The sequence below is a fragment of the Schistocerca piceifrons genome, chromosome 9 (assembly GCF_021461385.2).
Source record: "Schistocerca piceifrons isolate TAMUIC-IGC-003096 chromosome 9, iqSchPice1.1, whole genome shotgun sequence".
Lineage (NCBI taxonomy): Eukaryota > Metazoa > Arthropoda > Insecta > Orthoptera > Acrididae > Schistocerca > Schistocerca piceifrons.
In genome coordinates this window covers 147,637,981-147,650,160 of record NC_060146.1, presented here as the reverse complement: position 1 = coordinate 147,650,160, position 12,180 = coordinate 147,637,981, and positions in this window count along the sequence as shown.

Genomic DNA, 12,180 nt, shown 5'->3' with positions numbered 1-12,180 from the left:
ACAGTGTTTAGAGATTGGGTGGTAGCTCAGTTAGTTGGGAGGGAATGTGGTTGTGGAAATTGGTCATATTACTCTGTTGAAGAAAATGTCCTATCATTCACTGGAAAAGATCTCAGAAAACTATGTAGTATGTAGACCTGGATGGCAGAAAAGGATCTGAACACTACTGCTAAAAGTTAAGCACTGTAATTGTTGTCTCTGGAAAATGAACATGCTGAACATCAGAAGTGTTTGTTGGACATTAAAATAGTGTGACAGGACTGCTACTTTTCATCGCAGACTATTGCTACAGCCCTGTGATGCTATTTGCAGGCAACTACATCTACATCCATACTCTGTGAAGTGCATAGTAGAGGGTCCTTCCCATTGTACCCATTTTTAGGATCTCTTCCCATTACATTGCATTCATATAATGAGCTTGGGAAGAATGGCTTTTTAAATGTGGTTTGTCGGCTGTTATTAATCTAATTTTGTCCTTAGGATCACTATGGGAACTACATGTTGTTGTATATTCCTAAATTCATCATTTACAGCATAGACTGGTCCAAAGATTGGCAGCTGACCCTCAAAGAAATGAATGTAATTTGCATAAACAGGTGAGAAGAGCTGTGATATTGTTATGCTATTGGCAGTTGGTTGCTGGCATAGCTGGGCGTAAGACCATTAATTGTAAGTTAATGAAGTTAACTTTTTGAGTAACAAATTAACTTTTAAGTTTGAAAAACATTAACAGTCTCTTTAACTTCTGTTAACTTTCCTTGAGTCTGTTAATTGTTAATTAGGTCCCTACTATTTATGACAAAAATAGTGCTGTGTCACTTGCGGAGATCGTGTTATGACAAGTTTTGGTCATGTAATTGTATGGCTACGCGATTGATGTATAAGTGTGAGTGAGAATAACTATAGGTGTTGGCTGCTTATTGTAGTTTGTTTACTGAGTTCACATTAATTGCTACTTTTGTTATTGGATTGACTGTGGAAAGTAAATCATGGAATCAAATTCTAGGGTTCATACTTTGAGCCTTAACAGTTTGAAACAACACTTCAACATGTAAAAAGAGCAACTGAATCACTGTATGTTCAGTTTGAAGAAACATTGAAGGCAGGGTCCGGTCGAGGCAAGCCAAAAAGAGAAATCAGTGTTGGGCATTCGGATATCAAGGGCAGAGCCAGTAGCAGTAATCTGTCTAAAAGAATACAACAGAGAAGCATTGGTGTGTCTTGGCATTGCAGCAATTGGCAGCAGGGTGTCTCAAGCTAAAGTGAACCAGTGCATGGTAAATTTTGTTGTTCCGGACATGATTCCTTTACATGTTGATGAACTGAAGTCACTTGAGAAGCTGTTAAAAACTTTAAACCCCAGCAAAAGTTCAGTTTTGAGGAGAATATTGGGCAGACACATCATTGATGGACACATTCTTAAATCTTCATCTCATTAAGGGCAATATGCACCAAGAATGAAATACTAACTTATTCTCCTGTATTTTGATTCTCACGTGATTCAATATTGATAACTAAATAATTATAAAAGTAAATGATTAAATTTTTTTGTCCTACCTAAACTTTGCCAACAAAAAATTTTGTATTTAAAAAGTGGTAATGTGTTTGATTCAGTTGTTCATTTCACTACACTCACAGATATAGTTTTACTACTACAAATTAACTTCAACTTCCAATAAAACTCCTGTAAAGTAACACTTTAACATTGAATGAATTTATCTTTTTAGTAATGGATTAACGCTCAGGGAAGTCAACTTTCTGATAAACATTGCCCAGCTATGGTGATTGGCTTTCATTCACAGACTTGTAAGTCTAAGTGTCTGAGATTCTGTCCAGAGTGATTAAGGTAGACCAACCAGTTTCGAACCAGGGAGGGAGGGGTGAGGGGTGGGGGGGGGGGGGGGGGGGCAAATGTGAGATTTATTGGATGAACCCAGAAGTGTAATCCTTATAAAAGAGGACACTTCACAAAATCCTATTTCAACCAATTCTTGAGCATTTTCGTACATCCATCCCTGATCTTGTAATCTCCCCCTTCCTTCCATCTATTGGCCACATTAAACAATGCCCAATCCAAGTAATCAATAAGCAAAGTATTTATGAAGATTTGAGAGGAGCGAAGAGTAAAATAACTTTCAAGGTTACTTAGCTTGTCATGTTGAAATGGTTCCACTTCTTGTCTAGGCATATCTTGAAGCTGAAAATCTAATGTTGGGTCCTTATGGTTGGTTTGAACTAAATAAATTGGAAGATTGTTGTTGCAGAATTTTTATGAAAATATATTTTCCACTGGTTTTCTCTCATTTTAGTATATCATTCAGTATTTTGATTTTTCGCATTAACAAAGTCAAAATTACACTGTTGCACCTTATTCCAAAGGATTTACAATTTTTCTTAACAAATGAATTCCTACTAGTTTTCGTTACATTATTACTTTTGATTATTATTTCACAAACTAATCCAGAAATAAACATAATAAACAGTACAGGATTGGGTAATTAATAATAGAAATTTTAAGTGTGCAAATAATGCATACTTTCAAATGTTTCTATAAAAGAAAATAATTTTAACTGTACACTCAGAACTAGTACTTGTCGATTATAACATTGAAACTAAAATCTTTTATAAAGTAATTCCTTCTCATAAATTTTAGCTTGAAATATAACATACTGTGTATAAAATTATATGGAAGTTTTCAAAAAAGCAACTGAGATAATATTGACCTGTCCAAAATTTGAAAAATAATATTGGTATCGACAACTACTGTTGAGGAAAAGTAATGCTGGAGGAGGATGTCTTCTTACAGTGTAATGGATATGAGGAATTATGAGCAAAGTTTAAACTGATTGTAAATCACACCATGGAGAAGTATGTGCTGTGGAAGTGGATTAAGGACAGAAAATACTGTGGTTCAATAACAAAATTCAGAAAATGCTGATAAAACATAGATTATTGCACTCTCTGTTAAAAAAATACAGAAATACCAACAAGCAAAAATTATTTAGAAATTCACGAGTTTATAAAAAGGTCGATGCTCAAAGCATTCAACAACTCCCATCACCCTACATTAGCGAAAGACCCTGCTGAGAATCCTAGAAACTTCTGGTTGCACATAAGGTCAATAAGCAGAACATTTTTAAAAAATCATTCACACGAGAGGATTGTACAACAGGCCATCACTTGACTACCATACAAACTTCTGTGTAGCTAATAATATCTTTGCCAAAGCCAGGCAAACCAGACTGTCATCTGATTTCCCTCCTAAGTACCACCTGGAATCTATTGGAAAGGCTCATTTTTAGCCAGACAGAATCAATACTGAAAGAACGTCTACAAGTGGAACAAGCCAGCTTTTCCCACAACAGAAGTTGTGAAGACCAGGTACTCAGCCTAACTGGCCCCATCGAAGCAGGGTTCTGACAAGGACTCAAGATGCTGGCAGTCTTTCTAGATTTCACTACTGCATATGATTACCTTGTGGAAAGATGGTCTAAGATACTGACTGCACTGCACCATTCCATGCCAGAAACTCTTACACCTTGTCAATAACATGCTATGTGACAGAACCTTCAAAATAGTAATGGGTGATAACATAAATAGGGTCTGGAAAGTAATCACCGGCAGCTCTCAAGGACCTGTGCTGGCACCTGCTGTTTTTAACCTGCACATATGAGACATGGCAGAGACAAAATTATATAAATTTGGTTATACTGAGGATCTGGCCATAGCTATCCAAGCCAGGTGGATGGAAGATACTGACAGTCTCCTTCACAGGATCTTAAAGTTGCTGAGAAATTCTACTGACTGGAGACTGACTGTCAGCACGAGCAAAACAGACACAACCTGTTTTGAAACAAATACTAACAAAGAGATAGAGGGGCTGGCCAGTACTTACCTCAGCTCAGTACAGCCGATAGATACACATAAAACAGAACTGAAAATTTACGTTCCTAGCTTTCGGAACAAATGTTCCTTCATCGGGGAGGAGAGAGGGGAAAGAAAGGGAAAGGAGATTCAGTTACTCACAACCCAGGTTATGAAGCAACAGGGAAAGGAAAATAGGGAGGGTAGCAAGGATGGAGGCATGGTTGTCAGAGGGAAGCCAAAGATATTCTACTGTAAGTACTGTGCCAGCTTCAAACCAAAGAGGATGCATACAGAAGTAAAGAGGTATATAGTATAAAGATAAACACAACTATGTAGGATGAAAAGATGCGTGAATGGCTAAGAGGAAAGGGAAAGAGGAGAAGACTGAAGAGTGAATGGGAGTGAGGTTGTTTAACGTAGGTTCAGTCCAGGGGGATGGCGGGATGAAAGGATGTGTTGGAGTGCAAGTTCCCATCTCCGCAGTTCAGAGGGACTGGTGTTGGGTGGGAGAAGCCAAATGGCACATACGGTGTAGCAGGTTCCTAGGTCCCTAGAATTATGCTGGAGGGCATGCTCCGCTACTGGGTATTGGGCATCTCCTAGGCGGACAGTTCGTCTGTGTCCGTTCATGCGCTCAGCCAGTTTAGTTGTTGTCATGCCAATGTAAAAGGCTGTGCAGTGCAGGCATGTCAGTTGATAAATGACATGTGTAGTTTCACACGTAGCCCTGCCTTGAATTGTGTATGTTTTACCAGTAGCGGGGCTGGAGTAGGTGGTTGTGGGGGGATGCATGGGTCAGGTTTTGCAGCGGGGTCGGTTACAGGGGTAGGAACCGCTGGATAAAGAAGGTAGTCTGGGAATATTGTAGGGTTTAACAAGGATGTTACGGAGGTTAGGGGGGCGACGAAAGGCAACTCTGGGTGGTGTGGGGAGAATTTTGTCAAGGGATGATCTCATTTCAGAGGTTGACTTGTGAAAGTCATATCCCTGGTGGAGTAATTTGTTGATGTTTTCGAGGCCAGGATAATATTGGGTGACAAGGGGGATGCTTCTGTGTGGTCTGGGGGTAGGAACATTGTTGTTGGACGGGTAGGAATGTATTGCTTGGGAAATATGTTTGTGGACAAGGTCTGCAGGATAGTTGCGGAAGAGGAAAGCACTGGTCAGGTTATTGGTGTAATTGTTGAGGGATTCGTCACTGGAGCAGATACGAGGAGGATTCAAAGTGATGCAGAATTGGCAGTGCATGAACATGTCTTGTACTGGGTGATCAAAAATTGAGTATAAATTTGAAAACTGAATAAATCACCTGTTTTGAATAATAGGGAAACCTCAAAATCCCTTACGTATAACTCAACACCAAACTGCCTCCCCATAATCAGTTTCTCAAGTATCTTGGCATCATACTGGATTACATCCTGTCCTTAAGGAAACCCCCAGAAGCAACAGCAACTAAAGTCAGTCAACACATGCAACGATATCCTGCATAACTTTTGTGGTAGCAGGTGGGGAGCATACACTTTCACACAGAGAGGTCTGCCCTAGGACTTACGTACTCTGTCAGCAGATACTGCTCCTCTGTGTGGTGGAACAGCCATGTAAGGAGACTAGGATGTCAGACTACGCAATACGAGGTGTACCATCAGTGGATGCATCAGAAGTTCACCCATGCTGAACTACATTGCCCCACATCCACTACGCAGGAAGGATATCTTGGACAAACAGTTGAGGAGGATTCAAAGTGATGCAGAATTGGCAGTGCATGAACATGTCTTGTACTGGGTGATCAAAAATTCGGTATAAATTTGAAAACTGAATTAATCACAGAATAATGTAGATAGAGAGGTACAAATTGACACACATGCTTGGAATGACATGGGGTTTTATTAGAATCAAAAAATACAAACGCTCAAAAAATGTCCGACAGATGGCGCTTCATCTGATCAGAATAGCAATAATTAGCATAACAAAGTAAGACAAAGCAAAGATGATGTTCTTTACAGGAAATGCTCAATATGTCCACCATCATTCCTCAACAATAGCTGTAGTTGAGGAATAATGTTGTGAACAGCACTGTAAAGCATGTCCGGAGTTACAGTGAGGCATTGGCATCGGATGTTGTCTTTCAGCATCCCTAGAGATGTCGGTCGATCACGATACACTTGCGACTTCAGGTAACCCCAAAGCCAATAATCGCACGGACTGAGGTCTGGGGACCTGGGAGGCCCAGCATGACGAAAGTGGCGGCTGAGCACACGATCATCACCAAACGACGCGTGCAAGAGATCTTTCACGCATCTACATCTACATTTATACTCCCAAGCCACCGAACGGTGTGTGGCGGAGGGCACTTTACGTGCCACTGTCATTACCTCCCTTTTCTGTTCCAGTCGCGTATGGTTCGCGGGAAGAGCAACTGTCTGAAAGCCTCCGTGCGCGCTCGAATCTCTCTAATTTTACATTCGTGATCTCCTCGGGAGGTACAAGTAGGGGGAAGCAATATATTCGATACCTTATCCAGAAACGCACCCTCTCGAAACCTGGCGAGCAAGCTACACTGCGATGCAGAACGCCTCTCTTGCAGAGTCTGCCACTTGAGTTTGCTAAACATCTCCGTAACGCTATCATGGTTACCAAATAACCCTGTGATGAAATGCGCCGCTCTTCTTTGGATCTTCTCTATCTCCTCCGTCAACCCGATCTGGTACGGATCCCACACTGATGAGCAATACTCAAGTATAGGTCGAACGAGTGTTTTGTAAGCCACCTCCTTTGTTGATGGACTACATTTTCTAAGGACTCTCCTAATGAATCTCAACCTGGTACCCGCCTTACTAACAATTAATTTTATATGATCATTCCACTTCAAATCGTTCCGCACGCATACTCCCAGATATTTTACAGAAGTAACTGCTACCAGTGTTTGTTCCGCTATCATATAATCATACAATAAAGGATCCTTCTTTCTATGTATTCGCAATACATTACATTTGTCTATGTTAAGGGTCAGTTGCCACTCCGTGCACCAAGTGCCTATCCGCTACAGATCTTCCTGCATTTCGCTACAATTTCCTAATGCTGCAACTTCTCTGTATACTACAGCATCATCCGCGAAAAGCCGCATCGAACTTCCGACACTATCTACTAGGTCATTTATATATATTGTGGAAAGCAATGGTCCCATAACACTCCCCTGTGGCACGCCAGAGGTTACTTTAACGTCTGTAGACATCTCTCCATTGATAACAACATGCTGTGTTCTGTTTGCTAAAAACTCTTCAATCCAGCCACACAGCTAGTCTGATATTCCGTAGGCTCTTACTTTGTTTATTAGGTGACAGTGCGGAACTGTATCGAACGCCTTCCAGAAGTCAAGGAAAATGGCATCTACCTGGGAGCCTGTATCTAATATTTTCTGGGTCTTATGAACAAATAAAGCGAGTTGGCTCTCACACGATCGCTGTTTCCGGAATCCATGTTGATTCCTACATAGTAGATTCTGGGTTTCGAAAAACGACATGATATGTGAACAAAAAACTTGTTCTAAAATTCTACAACAGATCGACATCAGAGATATAGGTCTATAGTTTTGCGCATCTGCTCGACGACCCTTCTTGAAGACTGGGACTACCTGTGCTCTTTTCCAATCACTTGGAACCTTCCGTTCCTGTAGAGACTTGCGGTACATGGCTGTCAGAAAGGGGGCAAGTTCTTCCTCGTACTCTGTGTAAAATCGAATTGGTATCCTGTCAGGTCCAGTGGACTTTCCTCTGTTGAGTGATTCCAGTTGCTTTTCTATTCCTTGGACACTTATTTCGATGTCAGCCATTTTTTCGTTTGTGCGAGGATTTAGAGAAGGAACTGCAGTGCGGTCTTCCTCTGTGAAACAGCTTTGCAAAAAGGTGTTTAGTATTTGAGCTTTACATGTGTCATCCTCTGTTTCAATGCCATCATCATCCCGGAGTGTCTGGATATGCTGTTTCGAGCCACTTACTGATTTAACGTAAGACCAGAACTTCCTAGGATTTTCTGTGAAGTCGGTACATAGAATTTTACTTTTGAATTCACTGAACACTTCACACATAGCCCTCCTTACGCTAACTTTGACATCGTTTAGCTTCTGTTTGTCTGAGAGGTTTTGGCTGCATTTACACTTGGAGTGAAGCTCTCTTTGCTTTCGCAGTAGTTTCCTAACTTTGTTGTTGAACCACGGTGGGTTTTTCCCGTCCCTCAGTTTTACTCGGCACGTACCAGTCTAAAATGCATTTTATGATTGCCTTGAACTTTTTCCATAGACACTCAACATTGTCAGTGTCGGAACAGAAATTTTCGTTTTGATCTGTTAGGTAGTCTGAAATCTGCCTTCTATTACTCTTGCTAAACAGATAAACCTTCCTCCCTTTTTTTATATTCCTATTAACTTCCATATTCAGGGATGCTGCAACGGCCTTATGATCACTGATTCCCTGCTCTGCGCTTACAGAGTCGAAAAGTTCGGGTCTGTTTGTTATCAGTATGTCCAAGATGTTGTCTCCACGAGTCAGTTCTCTGTTTAATTGCTCGAGGTAATTCTCGGATAGTGCACCCAGTATAATGTCACTCGATGCTCTGTCCCTACCACCTGTCCTAAACATCTGAGTGTCCCAGTCTATATCTGGTAAATTGAAATCTCCACCTAAGACTATAACATGCTGAGAAAATTTATGTGAAATGTATTCCAAATTTTCTCTCAGTTGTTCTGCCACTAATGCTGCTGAGTCGGGAGGTCGGTAAAAGGAGCCAACTATTAACCTAGCTCGGTTGTTGAGTGTAACCTCTACTCATAATAATTCACAGGAACTATCCACTACTACTTCACTAGAGGATAAACTGCTACTAACAGCGACAAACACACCACCACCGGTTGCATGCAATCTATCCTTTCTAAACACCGTCTGTGCCTTTGTAAAAGTTTCGGCAGAATTTATCTCTGGCTTCAGCCAACTTTCTGTACGTATAACGATTTCAGCTTCGGTGCTTTCTATCAGCGCTTGAAATTCCGATAATTTACCAATGCAGCTTCGACAGTTTACAATTACAATACCGATTGCTGCTTGGCCTCCGCATGTCCTGACTTTGCCCCGCACCCTTTGAGGCTACTGCCCTTTCTGTACATGCCCGAGGCCATCTAACCTAAAAAACCGCCCAGTCCACACCACACAACCCCTGCTACCTGCGTAGCCACTTGCTGCGTGTAGTAGACTCCTGACCTATCCAGCGGAACCCGAAACCCCACCACCCTATGGCGCAAGTCGAGGAATCTGCAGTCCACACGGTCGCATCTAGCAATATGGGTGGAGCGCCATCCTGCATAAACATAGTCTGTTCCAGCAGGTGTTTATCAGCCAGGCTGGGGATGATGCGATTCTGTAACATATCGGCGTACCTCTCACCCATCATGGAAGAAAAAAGGCTCGATAATGGTAGATGTGGTAAATCCAACCCATACCGTGACTTTTTCGTCATGCAATGGAGTTTCCATGACAGTTCTAGGATTTTTGGTAGCCCAAATTCTGCAGTTGTGGGCGTTGACAGACCCTTGGAGTGTGAAATGAGCTTTGTCGGTCCACAACACATTACTCAACCAATCGTCATCTTTCGCCATCTTTTGAAACTCCCACACTGCAAATGCCCTCCGCTTCACTAAATCGGCAGGTAACAGTTCATGATGCCGATGGATTTTGTACGGATAGCATCAGAGGGTACGCCTAAGTGCCAACCAAACAATAGTGTATGGAATGCCAGGGCAACGTGCGACTGCATGAGCACTGACTTCCCCATGCTTAGACGAACCCGCTACAATCTCCATTTCTTCCTGAACTGTCTCAGCAGCATTACGCCTTGTACTCGGTCGGCCACTATGGGGTCTATCGTCTAAAACAACCCGTGGCTTCGAACTTCGAAATCATTCTCGCCACAGTTGCATTTGTCAACGGACCTTTACCCATTCGAATCCCCTTCCTATGGCAATAGGATCGTAACGCTGAACTATCACATTCCCCATTCTGATAATACAGCTTCCCTAAAGGCTCCTTTTCCGGTAACGTCAACATGCTACGACTGCTGGCACATCTGATTCTCTCTCATTACAGCTCCTTTTATACACGATTGTCATGCGCAGTCACTGACGTTCTGCTGTCCAGCACCATCTGTTGGACATTTTGTGAACGTGTTTTCCTTTTTTTTTTTTTTTTTTTTTGCGTTCTAATAAAACCCCATGTCATTCCAAGCATGTGAGTCAATTTTTACCTCTATATCTACATTATTCCATGGTTTATTCAGTTTTCAAATTATTTATACTGACTTTTTCATCACCCGGTATATCACTTACGAATGTTGAGGTCCAGGAAACCACCATTAGTCGTAGTGAGGCAACTACCAGACACAGACTTGATCATCATTGCCCAGTGGCGGACAAACTGGAGTGCCAACAACATGACAATTCAGTGTCCACTTCCGATGCCACAGAATGACCTGCTGGGTTCTAACTTCCTCACCGAAAGTGGTAAGCCTTTAATAGGATTTGAACATCACATGGAATCTGCCAGGACTTTTTGTACAAATGGGGCAAATCCTCAACCCTCAATGTGATTGTGGTGGTCTGTGTCAGACAATTGACTGTATTGTGAGTACAATGTTAGAGCTTTCCCAGGACGAAAAGCAGATCTATATGAACTGAAGGAACTGCAGCTTTTTGGCTGAATGGCTTAGACATTAATGTATACTCTAAGAAAGAAAACAGAATTGGGGGGGGGGGGGGGAGGGGGCAGCACATGACAGAATTAACCATATGGGACAGAAATCGGTAGATGTGATGTGCCTGCACAGACAAACAAATTATTACAATTTCAGGAAAAATGAATTATTTATGCAAGCAAAAGAGCTTCACAAATTAAGAAAGTGGTTCAGCTTTAGCTCTTACGCAGGCAGTTATTCAGCTTGGCATTGATTGATAGCATGGTTGGCTGTGCTGCTGAGGGATAATGTGCCAAGTTCTTTCCAATTGGCACATTAGATCACCAGAATCCTGAGCTGGTTGTAGAGCCCTGCCCATTATGCTCAAAATGTTGTCAGTTGGGGAGAGATCAGACAGCCTTGCTGGCTAAGGTAGGGTTTGGCAAGCACAAAGACAAGCAGTAGAAACTCGCCATGTGTGGGTGGACATTACCTTGCCGAAATGTAAGCCAAGGATGGTTTGCCAAACACTAATGCTGGGCAAAGTACAAGTGTGCGTGAACACACAGTGCACCGAACACTCCTAACAGTGGGCCTCCACAGCTGACGATCCAAGCATGTGCCAATGTTAACACCCCCAAAATTGACAACTATGACTGAAAAGGGCCCCATGACCGTCAGCACTGGACATTGATGCAGTGACAGAGCATTGCACAGTCTGATAAATCTTGGTATCTTCTTCATCATCCCAACGGAAGGCTGTGAATCTGTTGCCTTTCAGGAGATCAGCTCCTCACCCGTACTGTGGGACAGAGACAAGCTGGCGGCAGATCCATTACGCTCTGAGGAATATTCGCGTGGGCATCCACAGGTCCAGCTGGGGTTGAGCAAGGCACTACAATGGCCACAGAGTGTTGTACATTGGTTCCAGACCACATACACCCCTTCATAAAGATAACATTTCTCGATGGCAGTGGCATTTTTCAGTATAATAATGTGCCATGTCACAAGCCAGGAGTTTGATGGAGCAGTTCGAGAAACACAATGGTGAGTTCCAATTGATGTGCTAGCCCCCTAACTCGCCAGATCTGAACCCGATTTAACACATCTGGGATGCAATTGAACGTGGTGTCCAAGCTCATTGCCCGCCTCCCCGGAATTTACAGGAATAAGTGACTTCTATGTGCATATGTGGTGCCATCGTCCTCCGGCAACCTACCGAGGCCTCATTGCTTCCGTGCCGTCATGTGTTGCTGCTGTTATCTGTGCCATAGGTGAACACAATGGCTATTAGGTAGGTGGTCATTAAGTTCTGGCTGATCATTGTATTTATGAGTTTTCATCAAATGAGGAACATATGTCTGCAGCCCTGCAAACACATGTATTGTTATCGTGGAAGACGTAAGTGTCCGGAGCACACTCATTGTGAAGATGTAGTAGAATGGGCAATACACTAAGGACTCTTGCTAATCCAGCCATTCCTTGCGCATGTTGGTGCTGGATTAGCGGAAGTGTCGGGTTATTGAGAGTGTTTTAAATTTAGTGTACAGACATAGGGACTATACTCTATTGAATGCAAAGATACATTTATTTTTGTAG